This window comes from Peromyscus eremicus, chromosome 13, assembly GCF_949786415.1.
Source record: "Peromyscus eremicus chromosome 13, PerEre_H2_v1, whole genome shotgun sequence".
Taxonomy (NCBI): Eukaryota; Metazoa; Chordata; class Mammalia; order Rodentia; family Cricetidae; genus Peromyscus; species Peromyscus eremicus.
The window spans coordinates 45,549,227-45,562,870 of NC_081429.1; the positions used below are offsets into that span (position 1 = coordinate 45,549,227).

The 13,644-nt window shown below is 39.8% G+C and overlaps 1 non-coding gene across 1 annotated transcript; it reads left to right on the forward strand.

The window, feature by feature from the left end:
* The first annotated feature begins 1,740 nt into the window (after window positions 1-1,740).
* LOC131923736 (U1 spliceosomal RNA) lies at window positions 1,741-1,904 on the forward strand. Its single transcript, XR_009382671.1, has one exon. It is a non-coding gene; the product is annotated as a U1 spliceosomal RNA (small nuclear RNA).
* Window positions 1,905-13,644: the final 11,740 nt, after the last annotated feature.

Below are 13,644 nucleotides of genomic sequence, written 5' to 3' on the forward strand. Positions count from 1 at the left end.
TTTCTCCTATTAATTCCAGAAGTGAAGGCTTCTACCATGTTTCTAAGCACATGGCTCTAGATTTCCCCCAGCTGATAATAAGAAATCTGTTTCTATTGAAAATTTAGCTGTAATTGGGAACTAAACCACTATGAACATGCTGAAGAGTGTAGGTACAAATTGAGTGTCCCTGTGTACTACCCTCAGAAATTCCACTGTACATGCTTCCTTGGATATTTGCAGATAACAAACTACATGGCTTTGAATAAAGGACTCCAAAAAGACTCCAAAAACTCCACTCATATATATGCCCCGTGACGAATAGCACATTACATACAAATGTGATATGGCTCCACATTAAATATAATTTATTCTTTAACAACAGAGTATACATTCTTTTAAGTAAATGTGAAACACTGACAAAACAAGATTTCATAATAACCAGTCTTACTAAATGAAAAAAAAATGAGTGAAATAATTTAGAGTGGGTTTTCTGATCATAAAACTTCCCCAATTTTTTGGAAATTAAACTGTATACATTTAATTAACCCAGTGTCCAAAAGACAATGGGGCAGGAAATGATGCTATGTACCAAACAGAAGATGTTCTGAACAGTTCTTCTCTTAATACTCTAACCTATTGCTTGAGTGTTAACTTGTCTTACATAGCTCTGCTATTTCTGACCAGTGTAATAATCTCTAAAAGACATACAGTGGTTGTGTTAGTCAATATTACTTTATAGTTATGAATACTCCCATAACTCCTAAAGAGTGGTTGCTCTTCTGTCTGGATCTCTCTGAAGATAGGGGAAGCAGGCCCCCACCAAGACTCATTCCAGCTGTGAGAGTCTCAGTTATACAGCTGGATCTCTTCTTAGTACTGAAGTGTGAGATCTAACACTTAGTAAGGTCTCTAAGGAGTCAAGGCACAGCCAAGGGTGCTTTGAAGAAATAGTTGCACAGTGAGCTACGAGGGTCACTCTTGTGGTTAGGAGGATGGCAGAGCCATGCTGAAAGGTCCCCTCCAAACATTATGCTGGTTATCTGGCTTTCATGTCCTATCTCCTGCTGCTTTAATACAAACAGCCTCAATATCCAGCTTTTCACAGTTGATGAAGGCTTTTGGTTTACCAAGAAAAGTTCCCTGCAAAAACTACTTTATATCTGTTTCAGTTTCCCTGTGGTAAAAGAGTGATGTATTTACTTCATAATGCTGTGGTAATAAGAATCAAGGGTGTGCATTTTATGACAGACTGATTGTTTTTTAGGTAGTAGCAGTAACTGATACTCTAGAGGACCAGAATTGTTTCCCATGGAGCTCTTTCAAAAGCAAGAACTATTCCCACAAAAATCATACATGGCAAATAGTGATAGTTCAAAGTGTGTTTTAGTAGAGTCATTATTGCTTCTAAGATGAACAAGTAGATTTCTTTAATCATATCTGTAGTCAGCAATCTCATTGCCTAATAAAACCTACTACCAGAACCTCATTTAGCAAATTTTTCTGATAAGAGATAATTTGAACAAGGCTGTGAGCTCGGTCATTGAAAGGTGTTTTACCGACTTTTTACTAAGGTCTACAGTGCCAGGTGGAAATGGTGAGCAGAGCCCGACACAATCCTATTCCTGGTGCTGCTGCTGTCCTCCACAAAGCGTGGTCTATGGGGTGCAGGATTATTATTGATCAACAGTTAATATGTGCCCTGCATTGACTTCATGTCCTATTAGTAAGATGGTAACTAAGCAAGAAAAAACCTCATGTATACTTACCTGGCAGGGGAGATACCATGATCACGAAGGTGGTTTTCCCAGGGCGAGGCTTATCCATTGCACTCCGGATGTGCTGACCCCTGCGATTTCCCCAAATGCGGGAAACTCGACTGCATAATTTGTGGTAGTGGGGGACTGCGTTCGCGCTCTCCCCTGTAAGAAAAAATAAATAAATAAATAAATAAATAAATAAATAAATAAATAAATAAATAAAAAACCTCATGTATGCTATTGTCAAAACACTGAAAGACAGATTAAAAATTTTAGTCCTATTCTCAGTTTAATTTATAATTATGGGCTCTCGATGATTGTTCCCACGGATGTTAGTAGATCTATAACACAAAGATACAAGAGTAGAGAAATGCATGATTTCATTACTCCCAGAATGAATAATCACAGTTTTAAACCTACCTAGATCACCTGTTTCTTCTTAGGATGGAAGGGTGCCTCTACACATTTAGTTCACCACATTAAGAGTTCTATAGAGAAGAAATATGAAATGAACCTCCAAGAAAAATTATAATGAAGAATGAGGAGAGATGTATAATAATTATAGTCAGATCACTATTTTGCCATTTCTGGTCTCTAGAGTAATATAAGTAAATAAATGGAAAAATGCAAATAAGTGGATCAGTCATAGCTCAACATTAGAAAGGAGCAAGAGATTACTACACACAGCACAGGACTTTCAACCAAGTGTCAAAGCTATATATGAAACTGTGATAGAGGTTAAATGCCCTTAAACATTTGTCAAGCCACAGGGTGTCCAATACCAAGAGTGCTGTGGGATAACCTTTTTGTATGCTGCGGAGATGTGTCTCTGTCAAGGCATCTTCTGATTGGTTTAATAAAAAGTCTAATGGCCAATAGCTAGGCAGGAGAGGATAGGCAGGACTTCTGGACAGAGATAGGAATGCTGGGAAGAATCTGAGAGGTAGAGAATTCACCAGCCAGACAAGGGGGAAGTAGGATACATGCATGACACTGAGCAGGGGTAATTAGCCATGTAGCAGAATGTAGATTAATATAAATGGGTTAATTTAAGTTTTAAGAGCTAGTTGGTAACAAGCCTAAGCTAAGGCCAAGCTTTCATAATTAGCAAGAATTTTTCATGTCATTATTTGGGAGTGGGTAGTCCAAAAAAAGTACAACTGCACAAGGTTAACACTAGTGTAAGCTGTAGTCTTCAGGGGATGATACAGTGTACATGTAGGCTCATCAGTTACGGCAAATGTACCAACAGGTGTGGGCTGCTGATGTAGGGGGAGGATGTATATCTGCAAAGCAAAGAGATGTAGAAATACTTCTTTTTTTCCCTTTTACTGAAAATAGATTCTTTTCTCATACAACATATCCTGATGACATTTTCCTCTCTATATATATTCCTTCCAATTCCTCCTCTTCTCCCCTCCCCTTCTGGATCCACTTCCTTTCTGTCTCTCATTAGAACAGAACAGACTGTTAAGAGATAATGACCAAACATGACAAAATAAAATACGATAAGATAAAGCAAAAACCATCACATTGAGGCTGGACAAAGCAACCCAACAGAAGGGAAAGAGTCCCAAGAGCAGGCACAGGAATCAGAGACCCACTCATTCACACACTCAGGAGTCCCTTAGAAATACTAAGCTAAAAGCTGTAATATGTGTGCAGAGGATCTAACGTAGGCCTTGTGCTCCCTTATTCAGTCTCTATAAGTTCATATGAGCTTTGCTCAGTTGGCTCAGAGAGCCTTGTTCTCACTGTGTCTTCCATCCCCTCTGGCTCTTATACTTTTTACACCTCTTCTGCAGGCTTTTCCTGAGCTCTAAAGGGAGGGATTTCATGGAGACCTCCCATTGAGAGATGTGTGTTGCAAGGACTTTCTCTTCAGGTAATGTCTGGCTGTAGGTCTCTGCATCTATTCCCATTTGCTGCAAGAGGAAGCTTCTTTGATGATAACTGATCAAGGCATGATCTATTAGCATAATAGAACATCACTAGGAGTCATTTTATTGATAGTTTTTTAGACCAGTAGTGTTTGTTTTTTGTAACAGGTCTCTGAGCTATCTAGTTCTTGGTCACACAAGCAGTGGTAGGTATGAGTGAAGTGGACCTTAAGTCAAATCCGACATTGGTTAGTTAATCCCACAAGTTCTGTGCCACCATTGTTATAGCATATCTTATAAAAAGACAGATTGTAGGTCAAAGATTTTGTAGCTGGGTTGATGTCTACATTTCTTCTTTGGTAGCATGCAGAGTATCTTCTCACACCAAAGTTACCAGAACATAGGGGTGAAGGCTCCATGTAGGCACCAGCTCAACTTCTCCAAGTTCAATGAGTTGTGCAGGTATTGTTCTCATCAGTGGGGCCCCACTGTCAGTTTGTAGAGAGCAACCCTGTAGTAGAATATTTTAAGGTGTGTTACTATTCTTCATGTTGCGTTTGTTTAACTCTGTGAAGCTGTGTTACTGTGCCTGTGTCAAACATCTGATGGTCTAATAAAGAACTGGCCAATAGCAAGGCAGGAGAAAGGATAGGCAGGGCTGGCAGGCAGAAAGAATACACAGAGAGAGATGGAGGAGTGAAAGATCAAAGATCTAGCAACCAGAGGAGGAAGACTCCAGGGGCCAGTCACCCAGCTACACAGCATGCTATGGAGCAAGAGTAAGACATACAGAAGTTAGAGAATGGAAAAAGCCCAGAGGCAAAAGATAGGCAGGTTAATTTAAGGAATGCTGGCTAGAAACTAACCAAGCTAATGCCGGCATTCATAATCAAAATGTTGCAGCGTTGTTTTTGCCCCTCCCCCTGCCCCCTCCCACCGCCCCAGCTCCCAAATAAATCACACACGGTGGTTTGTTCTTAATTATGAATGCCCGGCCTTGGCATTCATAATTAAACTATCAGATGTTTTACACAGGCACAGTAACACAGCTTCACAGAGTTAAACAAATGCAACATAAACAAAAGCAACACACCTTAAAATATTCTACAACACAACCCATCTTAGCAACAGCTTGGGTTGTTTGGGGATTTCCATGGTACACCTTTATCTAACAACTCAAATTGAATGCAACCAAGCCCTACTACTGGAAGCTTCATTAGGTGACAAGAGATGACGTGTAGAGGTTCCATCTCCCTCATTATTGAGAGACCTCATTAGATCACCTTTATATATGTTAGGAAGTTTCCACTGCACTAGGTTTCCATATCATCCCTCAAGTGCCCCTCAATTCCAGCTGTCTCTCCCCACATTTCCTCTCTCAACAAACTCTCATCTCCCTCCCCACTGATCCTACAGTTACCATTCCCACCTGCCCAGGTCCACCTGTAAAATTCATTTTATTTCCCTTTCCCAAGGAGATCCATGTGTCCACCCTAGTCCCTACCCCTATATCTGACTTCTCTAGGTCTACAGATTGCAGGTTGCTTATCATTTATTTAATGGCTAATATCCACATGAAAGTGAATACATACCGTATTTAGCTTTCTGGGTCTGGGGTTCCTCACTCAGGATGGGTTTTTTTTTCCCCTAGGTCCATCTATTTGTCTGAAAATTTCATGATGTCTTGTTGCTGTTGTTGTTGTTGTTGTTGTTGTTGTTACTGTTGTTTGAGACAATGTTTCTCTGTGTAGCTTTGGAAACTGTCCTGGAACTCTCTCTGTAGACCAGGCTGGCCTCAAACTCACAGAGATTGACCTGCCTCTGCCTTCTGAGTGCTGGGACTAAAGGCATGTGCCAACACTGCCTGGCTTATGATGTAATTTTTTTAACAGATGAGTAATACTCTATTGTGTAAATGTACCACAGTTTCTTTATCCAGTCTTTTGTTGTGGGACATCTAGGTTATTTTCCATTTCTTACTCTCATGGATAGAGCAGCAATGAACATGGTTTAGCAAGTGTCCTGATGGTAGGTACAGTGTCCTTTGGGTATATGCCCAACAGTGGAATAGCTGGACCTTGATTTAAGTCAATTCCCATCTTTCTAAGAAATATTTATACTGATTTCCATAGTAGCATAAAAGTTTGCACTCTCACCAGCAATGGAGGAGTGTTCCCCTTGCTCCACATCCTCACCAGCATGAGCTGCCACTTGTGTTATTGATCTTAGCCATTCTGACAGGTGTAAGATGGAATCTCAAAGTGGTTTTGATTTGGATTTCCCTGATGGCTAAGGATGTTGAACGTTTTAAATGTGTCTTAGCCATTTGAGTTTTCTCTATTGAGAAGTCTCTGTTTAGATCTGTATCCCATTTTTAACTGTTTTTTTTTTTGTATTTAGTTTCTTAAATTGGTGTATCAGAGTAACTGTGGCCTCAAAAGGTGAATTGAGCAATGTTCCTGTGGAACAATTTGAAAAGTATTGGCAGGAACTCTTCCTTTAAATTCTGCACTAAAACCATCTTGCTTTGGTTTTTGGGGGGGGCGTGAGGAGTTGGTAGAATTTTAATTACTGCTACTGTTTTACTAGAGGTTATAGGTCTGTTTAAGTTGCTTATTTGATCTTTATTTATCTTTGGGATGTGGTACCTATCAAAAAAATTGTCCATTTCAGCCGGGCGGTGATGGCACACGCCTTTAATCCCAGCACTCGGGAGGCAGAGCCAGGCGGAGCTCTGTGAGTTCCAGGCCAGCCTGGGCTACCAAGTGAGTTCCAGGAAAGGCGCAAAGCTACACAGAGAAACCCTGTCTCGAAAAACAAAAACAAAAACAAAAACAAAAAAAACAAAAAAAAATTGTCCATTTCTTCTTGATTTTCCAATTTGGTGGAGTACAGGTTTTTAAAGTATGTCCCAGTGATTCTCTGGACTTCCTCAGTGTCTGTTGTTAGGTACCCTTTTTCATTATTGATTTTGTTAATTTAGATATTCTCTCTCTGCCTTTTAGTTAGTTTGTAAATATCTGTTAGGCTTGTTTGGTCTGTAACATCTGTTAGCCCCAGTAGTTCTCTGTTTAATTTTGTCTGGATGACCTGTCCATTGATGAGAGTGGGGTATTGAAGTCTCCCACTATGTGTGAGGGCCAAAATGTGATTTAAGATGCAGTAGCGTTTTGTTGTTGCTGTTGTTTGTTTGTTTTTTTAACAAACTTGGGTGCCCTTGTGATTGGGTGATATATGTTAAGAATTGAAATGTCATCTTTGTGGATTTTTCTTTGATGGATATGTCATGTCCTTTCCCAACTCTTTTTGATTTGTTTTTATCTGAAGTCTAGTTTGTTAGATATTAAAATGACTACACCAACTTGTTTCTCACGTCCATTTGCTTGGAATATCTTTTTCCAACCCTGTTCCCTGATATAATGTGTATTCTTGATGTTGAGGTGTTTTTCTTGAATGCAGTAGAAGGTTGGGTCCTGTTTTCCCATCCATTCTGTTCGTCTGTGTCTTTTTGTTGCTGAATTGAAACTATTGATATTGAGAAACATCATTGTCCAATGATTATTGATTCATGTTTTTTTGGTGGTGGGTGGTGATAGTGGTGGTGTAGGGTGTGCATGTTGGGGGGTTTGTGAGTGTGTGGGGTGTGTGTTTCTGTGTCTGTGTCTGTGTGTGTGTGTGCTTCCCTAGAGGAAGGCAAAGAAATTATTCATTCCCTATGTTTTCATGAGTGTAGTAACCTTCTCAGGTTGAAGTTTTCCTTCTTTCATCTTCTGTAGAGCTGGATTTGTAGATAATATTGTTTAAATTTAGCTTTACTGTGGAATATCTTATTTTCTCCATCTATGGTGATTGTAAGTTTTGCTATGCTTAATAGTCAGGGCTGGCATCTGTGGTCTCTTGGAGTCTGCAGCACATCTGTCCAGGACCTTCTGGCTTTTGTAGTCTTCATTGAGAAGTCAAGTGTAATTCTAATAAGTCTGCCTTTATATGTTACCTGGTCTTTTTCCCTTGCAGCTTTTAATATTCTTTTTTTGTTCTGTATGTTTAGTGTTTTTTATTATTATGTGCTGGGGGGACTTTCTTTTCTGGTCCAATCTATTTAGGGTTCTGTAAGCTTCTTGTACCCTTATAGGCATCTCCTTCTTTGTTTGGGTCAGCAATGTTTCTAATTTTGTTGAAAATCTTTTCTGGGTCTCTGAGCTGGGATTCTTCTCCTTCCTCTATTCATATTATTCTTAGCTTTGGTCTTTTCATAGTGTCCCAGATTTCCTAGATGTTTTGTGTCAGGAGTTTCTTAGAGTTAGCATTTGCTTTCTCTGATGTATCCATTTCTCCTGTCTTACGTTCAGTGCCTGAGATTCTCTCTTCCATCTATTGTATTCTGTTGGTGAAGCTTGCCTGTGTGGTTCCTATTTGATTTCCTAAATTTTTCATTTCTAGAATCCCTCATTTTATGTTTTTTTTATTGTTTCTCTTTCCATTTTCAGGTCTTGAACAGTTTTATTAATTTCCTTAACTGTTTGTGTTTTCCTGGATTTCTTTAAGGGATTTATTAATTCCCTCTTTAAGGGCCTCTATCATCTTCATACAGTTGTTTTAAGGTCTTTTTTTCTGCCTCAGCTATGTTGGAATATTCAGGGCTTGCTAGGGTAGGGTTCCTGGGCCCTGGATGTTATTGATTGTATTTTTACTCTGGCATCTAGGCATCTGGGTTTGGGGTGGTTATAGGTCCAAGTATTAATTTCTGGATTTGTCTTTGTTGGGTGGGTGTTCTTTGGTTTCTGTGTCCTCTCTGAATTTTTGGAGAGTGTGATGGCAGTATATTCCCTAGTAGGAAATTTTCTTTGGGCCTGATAGTTGTAGCCACTGCAGGTGCCAAGTAAAAATTATTTCTGGGTATTAGAAGCTGACACTTAGGATTGGGGATAGGCTAGAGTCTGAAGGGATTCACAGGATGGAGAGAGAAGAGTGTTCAACCAGGATTTGTTTATTTCATCTCCTTGGAATGGGAGTAGGGAAAACATTGAAGAAACATCACCCTGGAGGGTCTGCTGTAGTCCTGGAGATGAGACTGGGGGTTTTGATCTGGAGGAACTAAAGGAGAGGGGAAGATCTACACCGTATACCTGGTTTCCTGGCAGGGATGGCCTGTGGGTTAGCAGGGGGTGCCTACTGGAGTTAGGAGCTGGGAAAGGGCAGAAGTGGAGTTAGGAAAGTTAGAGTTCTCCAAGCGTCCTCCATCCCCCCACACGCCCATGGCTTCCCCCCTGCAGTTTCAATTGCCCAGAGCATGTTTCCTTCCTCAGCCATCTCATTCCTTCTTCGTAAAGATTTGTCTTCTGGCCAGTGAGAGAGACGGCTCAGTGGGTAGAGGTACTTGTATGCAGACCTGATGACCTAAATTCTTCCTCAGATTACACAAACTGAAAGGAAAGAATGCACTCCCAAGAGCTGTCCTCTGATCTCCACATGCCATGCCTGCCTACACACACACACACACACACACACACACACACACACACACACACGATTTATCAGTTAACTGGTTAATAATAAATAAATATTTTCTGAAATATTCAATTTTATCTCCCCCTAAGAAGCCTTCTTTGTCATCCACGGTTAAAGCAAGTGCCTCCCCTCTCCCCCATAACCATCTTCTACCTTACCTCCTTCTTAATTCAACTGTCAGCTTCTCAGAAGCAGGAACAGTCATCTGTCTCTGTACGCTAAACGTACAGTGTTCAATCTGGGTTAAGTGGGTATTAGTTAAACTAAAAGCAAGTGGGCTTTATTTTTCTTTTTTCTCCTTAAGTAAGTTGATGTATCACCATTGCCCAGTTGACAGTTCAATAACTGAAACATTTAGTCTTTTTTTCCTTTTTTTTCTTTCTTGTGCCAATTTTCTTTTATATTTTTTTTATTATTAAGAAATGTTCTGTTCATTTTACTTACCAACCGCAGATCCCTTCCCCTCCCTCCTCCCACCACCACCACCCCAGCCTTCCTTTGCCCCATGCCACTCCCTATTCCCACCTCCTCCAAGGCAAAGCCTCCCCCTGCATCAAGGCTGTGTAAGGTGTCCTACCATAGTCAGTGGGCTCCAAAAAGCCCACTCATGCCCTAAGGATGGATCTTGATGCCACTGCCAGGGAACCCCTTAAGCAGATCAAACTGTATAACTGTCTCCCCTATGCAGGGGGCCTAGTCCAGTCCCATGGAGGCTCCACAGCTGTTGGTCCACAGTTCATGAGTTCCCACTAGTTTGGTTTGATTGCCTCTGTAAGCTTCTCCATCATGATCTTGATGCCCCTGGCTCATAGAGTCCTTCTTCTCTCTCTTTGATTGGACTCCTGGAGCTCAGCCTGGTGCTTGGCTGTGGATCTCTGCATCTGCTTCCATCAGTTACTGGATGAAGGCTCTATGATGACAGTTAGGGTATTCACTAATCTGATTACATGGGTAGGCCAGCTCAGGCACCCTCTCTGCTATTGCTAGTAGTCTAAGAGTAGTCTAAGCTGGGGTCATCCTTGTGGATTCCTGGGAACTTCCCTAGCACCCAGTTTCTCCCTCTATCATGGTATCTCTTTCATTGCTCTTCCATTCCATCCCTGTTCCTGCTTGACCATCCCATTCCCTTATGTTCTCATCCCCCATCCCCTAGCCTCCATTGCCCTCCATCACCCCTAATCTACTCATGGAGATCTCATCCATTTTCCCTTTTCAGGGTGATCTATGCATCCCTCTTGGGGTTCTCCTTATTAGCTAGCCTCTCTGGAGCATCTAGTCTTAAAGGTGATAAAGAAGAAAAAATCAGTACATTCCTATAATTTGTGTGTGTGTGTGTGTGTGTGTGTGTGTGTGTGTGTGTGTGTGTGTAAATTATAACAAGAGAATCACGGAATTGCTGTGACTACTTAATTCACAAAGGTAATCATGTAGATTACATCATAAAGATTACATCACAGAAACTGATATTTTACAAAAGGATAATTATCAAGAGGAAATATGGAGAAGTTGTGTTAGGATTTTAATAACTAGCCAACACAGTAAAACTTCTAGACTTGGCTGTCAAGTCCCACGCCTTACCAACTATTCTTCAGTGCATCGGAAATCCCACCAAAATGAGAATGAAAACGGCATTTAAAAGAACGTGGGGACACCTAAGGCTCTCCCCAAAATGTCAATAAAGAAATCTAGTAATTATTAATTATCCTCAAAAGTAGAGTCACTGTGATAGACAGTTATAAATGGGAAGGTTCTAGTGTGTGAGTTTTTCTCTGTGTCTGCCCAGTCCCATCTCTTGGGTCTCTGACCTGTGATAGTCTGAGATGCCTTTTTTTTTAAGCACCAGTCTTATGGAGTAACAGCCACAAGAATCCTGCAAAATACCCCTCAGTCTAGGTTTGTCTTGTTCTTTCTCATGATTAAGCTAGAGGAAATTAAGACTTCCCTAAACAGGCAAATAGCATTATGTAAATAAGTCCTATTTTAGATAGCTATTTTCTGTGTAAGAGAAAACAAGCATGAAAAATCTTCTTTATTCTTCCCATGTTCAAAGCAAGTTTTACTCAAAACATGATGCAGCAGAGTTCAGTTGTACATTGTGATTTTCATGCATATAGGGACTTTACAGAGCCCTTGTGATTTGGGGAAGCATTCTTTCCCAAGTCATACCAGCTTTGAAATTATCAGATGCCCTGGTAGCCAACACAAATAATATTGGAATGGGATCCCCACCCCCTCAATGACCTTCATGGTAAGCTGAACTGGGGATGCCTTTCACCTGCTTGGACTGGCATTTAAAGACATAGCAGTGACCTCTGGGAGGTCAATATGAGTGACCCCTGGAAACATCTTTGGTCAATAATAATCTGTTGAGTACCCTGACATAACCAGAATACTGAAGCTCATGCTGCCTGTCACCACAAACACAAATGAGTAGAAACAAGAATTGGATCTTTAATTTTGCTTTATTTAGGGAGGTGGCAATGTGGGGGAAAAAAAGCCAATTCAAACCCTAAGCAGAGACAAAGAGATGCCTTAGATCTCACCTCTAGCCAGTAGGTTATATAGGAAGGGAAGGCCACTGCAACCCATCTTTCTCATGCCTAGTCCTGACCCTCTGGTCAGGCAGTCAGCCACATTTCTGGATTCATGATATCTGTGACATTTTTGTTATCATCTTCTGCACTCTTCCCTTATTCTCAGGATGTCTGAGCTCAGGCATTTCTTGAAAGCTCTAATCCACTTAGAGGCTGCCAAAATCAAACCTTATACTCCTCCAGGGCCACCTGAGCTGGAGAATTAACTCAGAACCAGCAAGCCATTAACAGTGTGTCCATGCTAAGCTGTTAATAACATGTCCGCGCAGACTCCATTGTACAATATGAAACATAAAGTGCTCCCATCACGTATCTATAAAGGTGCCTCTGTCTATCCTCCTTTCCTCTATCACTAAAGATGTGAGCAAATGTAACACACACATAACTCACAGCCTCCCATACTCAATCTGTTTTCCTCTTTTGCTATTTAAATCGTTAATAAAATGATCCACATAAGCTATCAAAATCTAGTGTGGTTTCAAAGGAGATTCAGTCTAAGAAGAGCTGGATTTCAATATTAATTGCGTTAAATTAAGAGTTGGTGAAGGGTGGAAATGCTTACCCACTGCACTTACCTTCTGCCATTTATAGATACTTCCATTGAGTAGCTTTTGTAATAGTGAATGAGTAGAAACCAACATAAACATTATCTTTAAATGTCACAGGGATGAGTCACCAAAAGATAAAATCATTCAGTTATTGTGCAGCAATACAATGAGCAAACTTTTCAGGCTCTCCTGAGATAGAATAAGACCAGGATTTATGTGTTTATATCTAATTGTATATTTTGGGTGGAATTCAAGAGAATTTAAATTCAAAAGTTATTTTTATCCTCACAGTCATGAGATACTGGGACATAAAATGCTTTTGTATCAAACTATAGTCCCATTATTATCGATTTTCCAGTCTCTAAATGGTTGGTATTTCTACCATCAAAATGGTTTAATTCTCACTTATTCTTACTCACTTTTGATTTGGTTTACTATCAAACTCTGTTAAAGTAAGTTTTAAAAGACCACAAGAATTAAAGAATTATTTATTATTATTAAAGAATTATTAATTATTAAAGAATAATCAAAGACATCAAAGAAAAACACAACTGATTCTGTTACTTTGATCCATAGCAAAGTATAAAGTGGCTATAACTACTTCTGAGTCCTTGGTATGGGGATAATGACACCATGGTATATAACAATGAGCACAAATGGTCCCCAAGTTGATCCCTGAACACAGGATTTTTTTTTCCGGCCTGGTGATGGTGGTATAGTATTTCTGTAGAGCCATTCTAGGGGGTTTTGTTGTTGTTGTTGTGTTTTGTTTTCATTTGCAGTATAAGGAAACTGGCACTTTAAGGAAAATTCTTACCATCTTGTAACATCTTCAACTCATTCTTCAGTCTTTTCAGATTTTCACTGTGGAGCTCTGTGATCTCCTTGGTTAGATTTTTTTCCTATGTTTTTGTTTTGTTTTGCTGTTTTGGGTTGGTTTGTTGGCTGGTTTCAGCATAATTTGAATAAGTTGTTTGGGGGGGTTATTTTTGTTTTTATTTTTCTGATTTTCTCAGCAATTTTGATTTTAGTGTATAGAAAACTACTGATTTTTATGTGTTGATTTTGTATTCTGCCACTTTGATGAAAGTCTATCAAAACTGTGAGTTTGTGATGGAGTCTTATGGTGTTTTAAGTGCAAGAATGTGTCACCTAGAAACAGTATAAATGTCTTGTCCAACAACATCAACATTTCCACGATAAAGCAATTCCTGAAACATGTTTCAATAAGATGGCAAATAAGACAGTTTTCTTCCTAATAAATATAGCACATAAAATACAGTAAAAACTGGCACAATAATTGATTTCCAAGAAACAGTAATGAATGGTTTCAATTCTTTTCTTATTAGCAATCCATACAAATCTCTGTAATAGT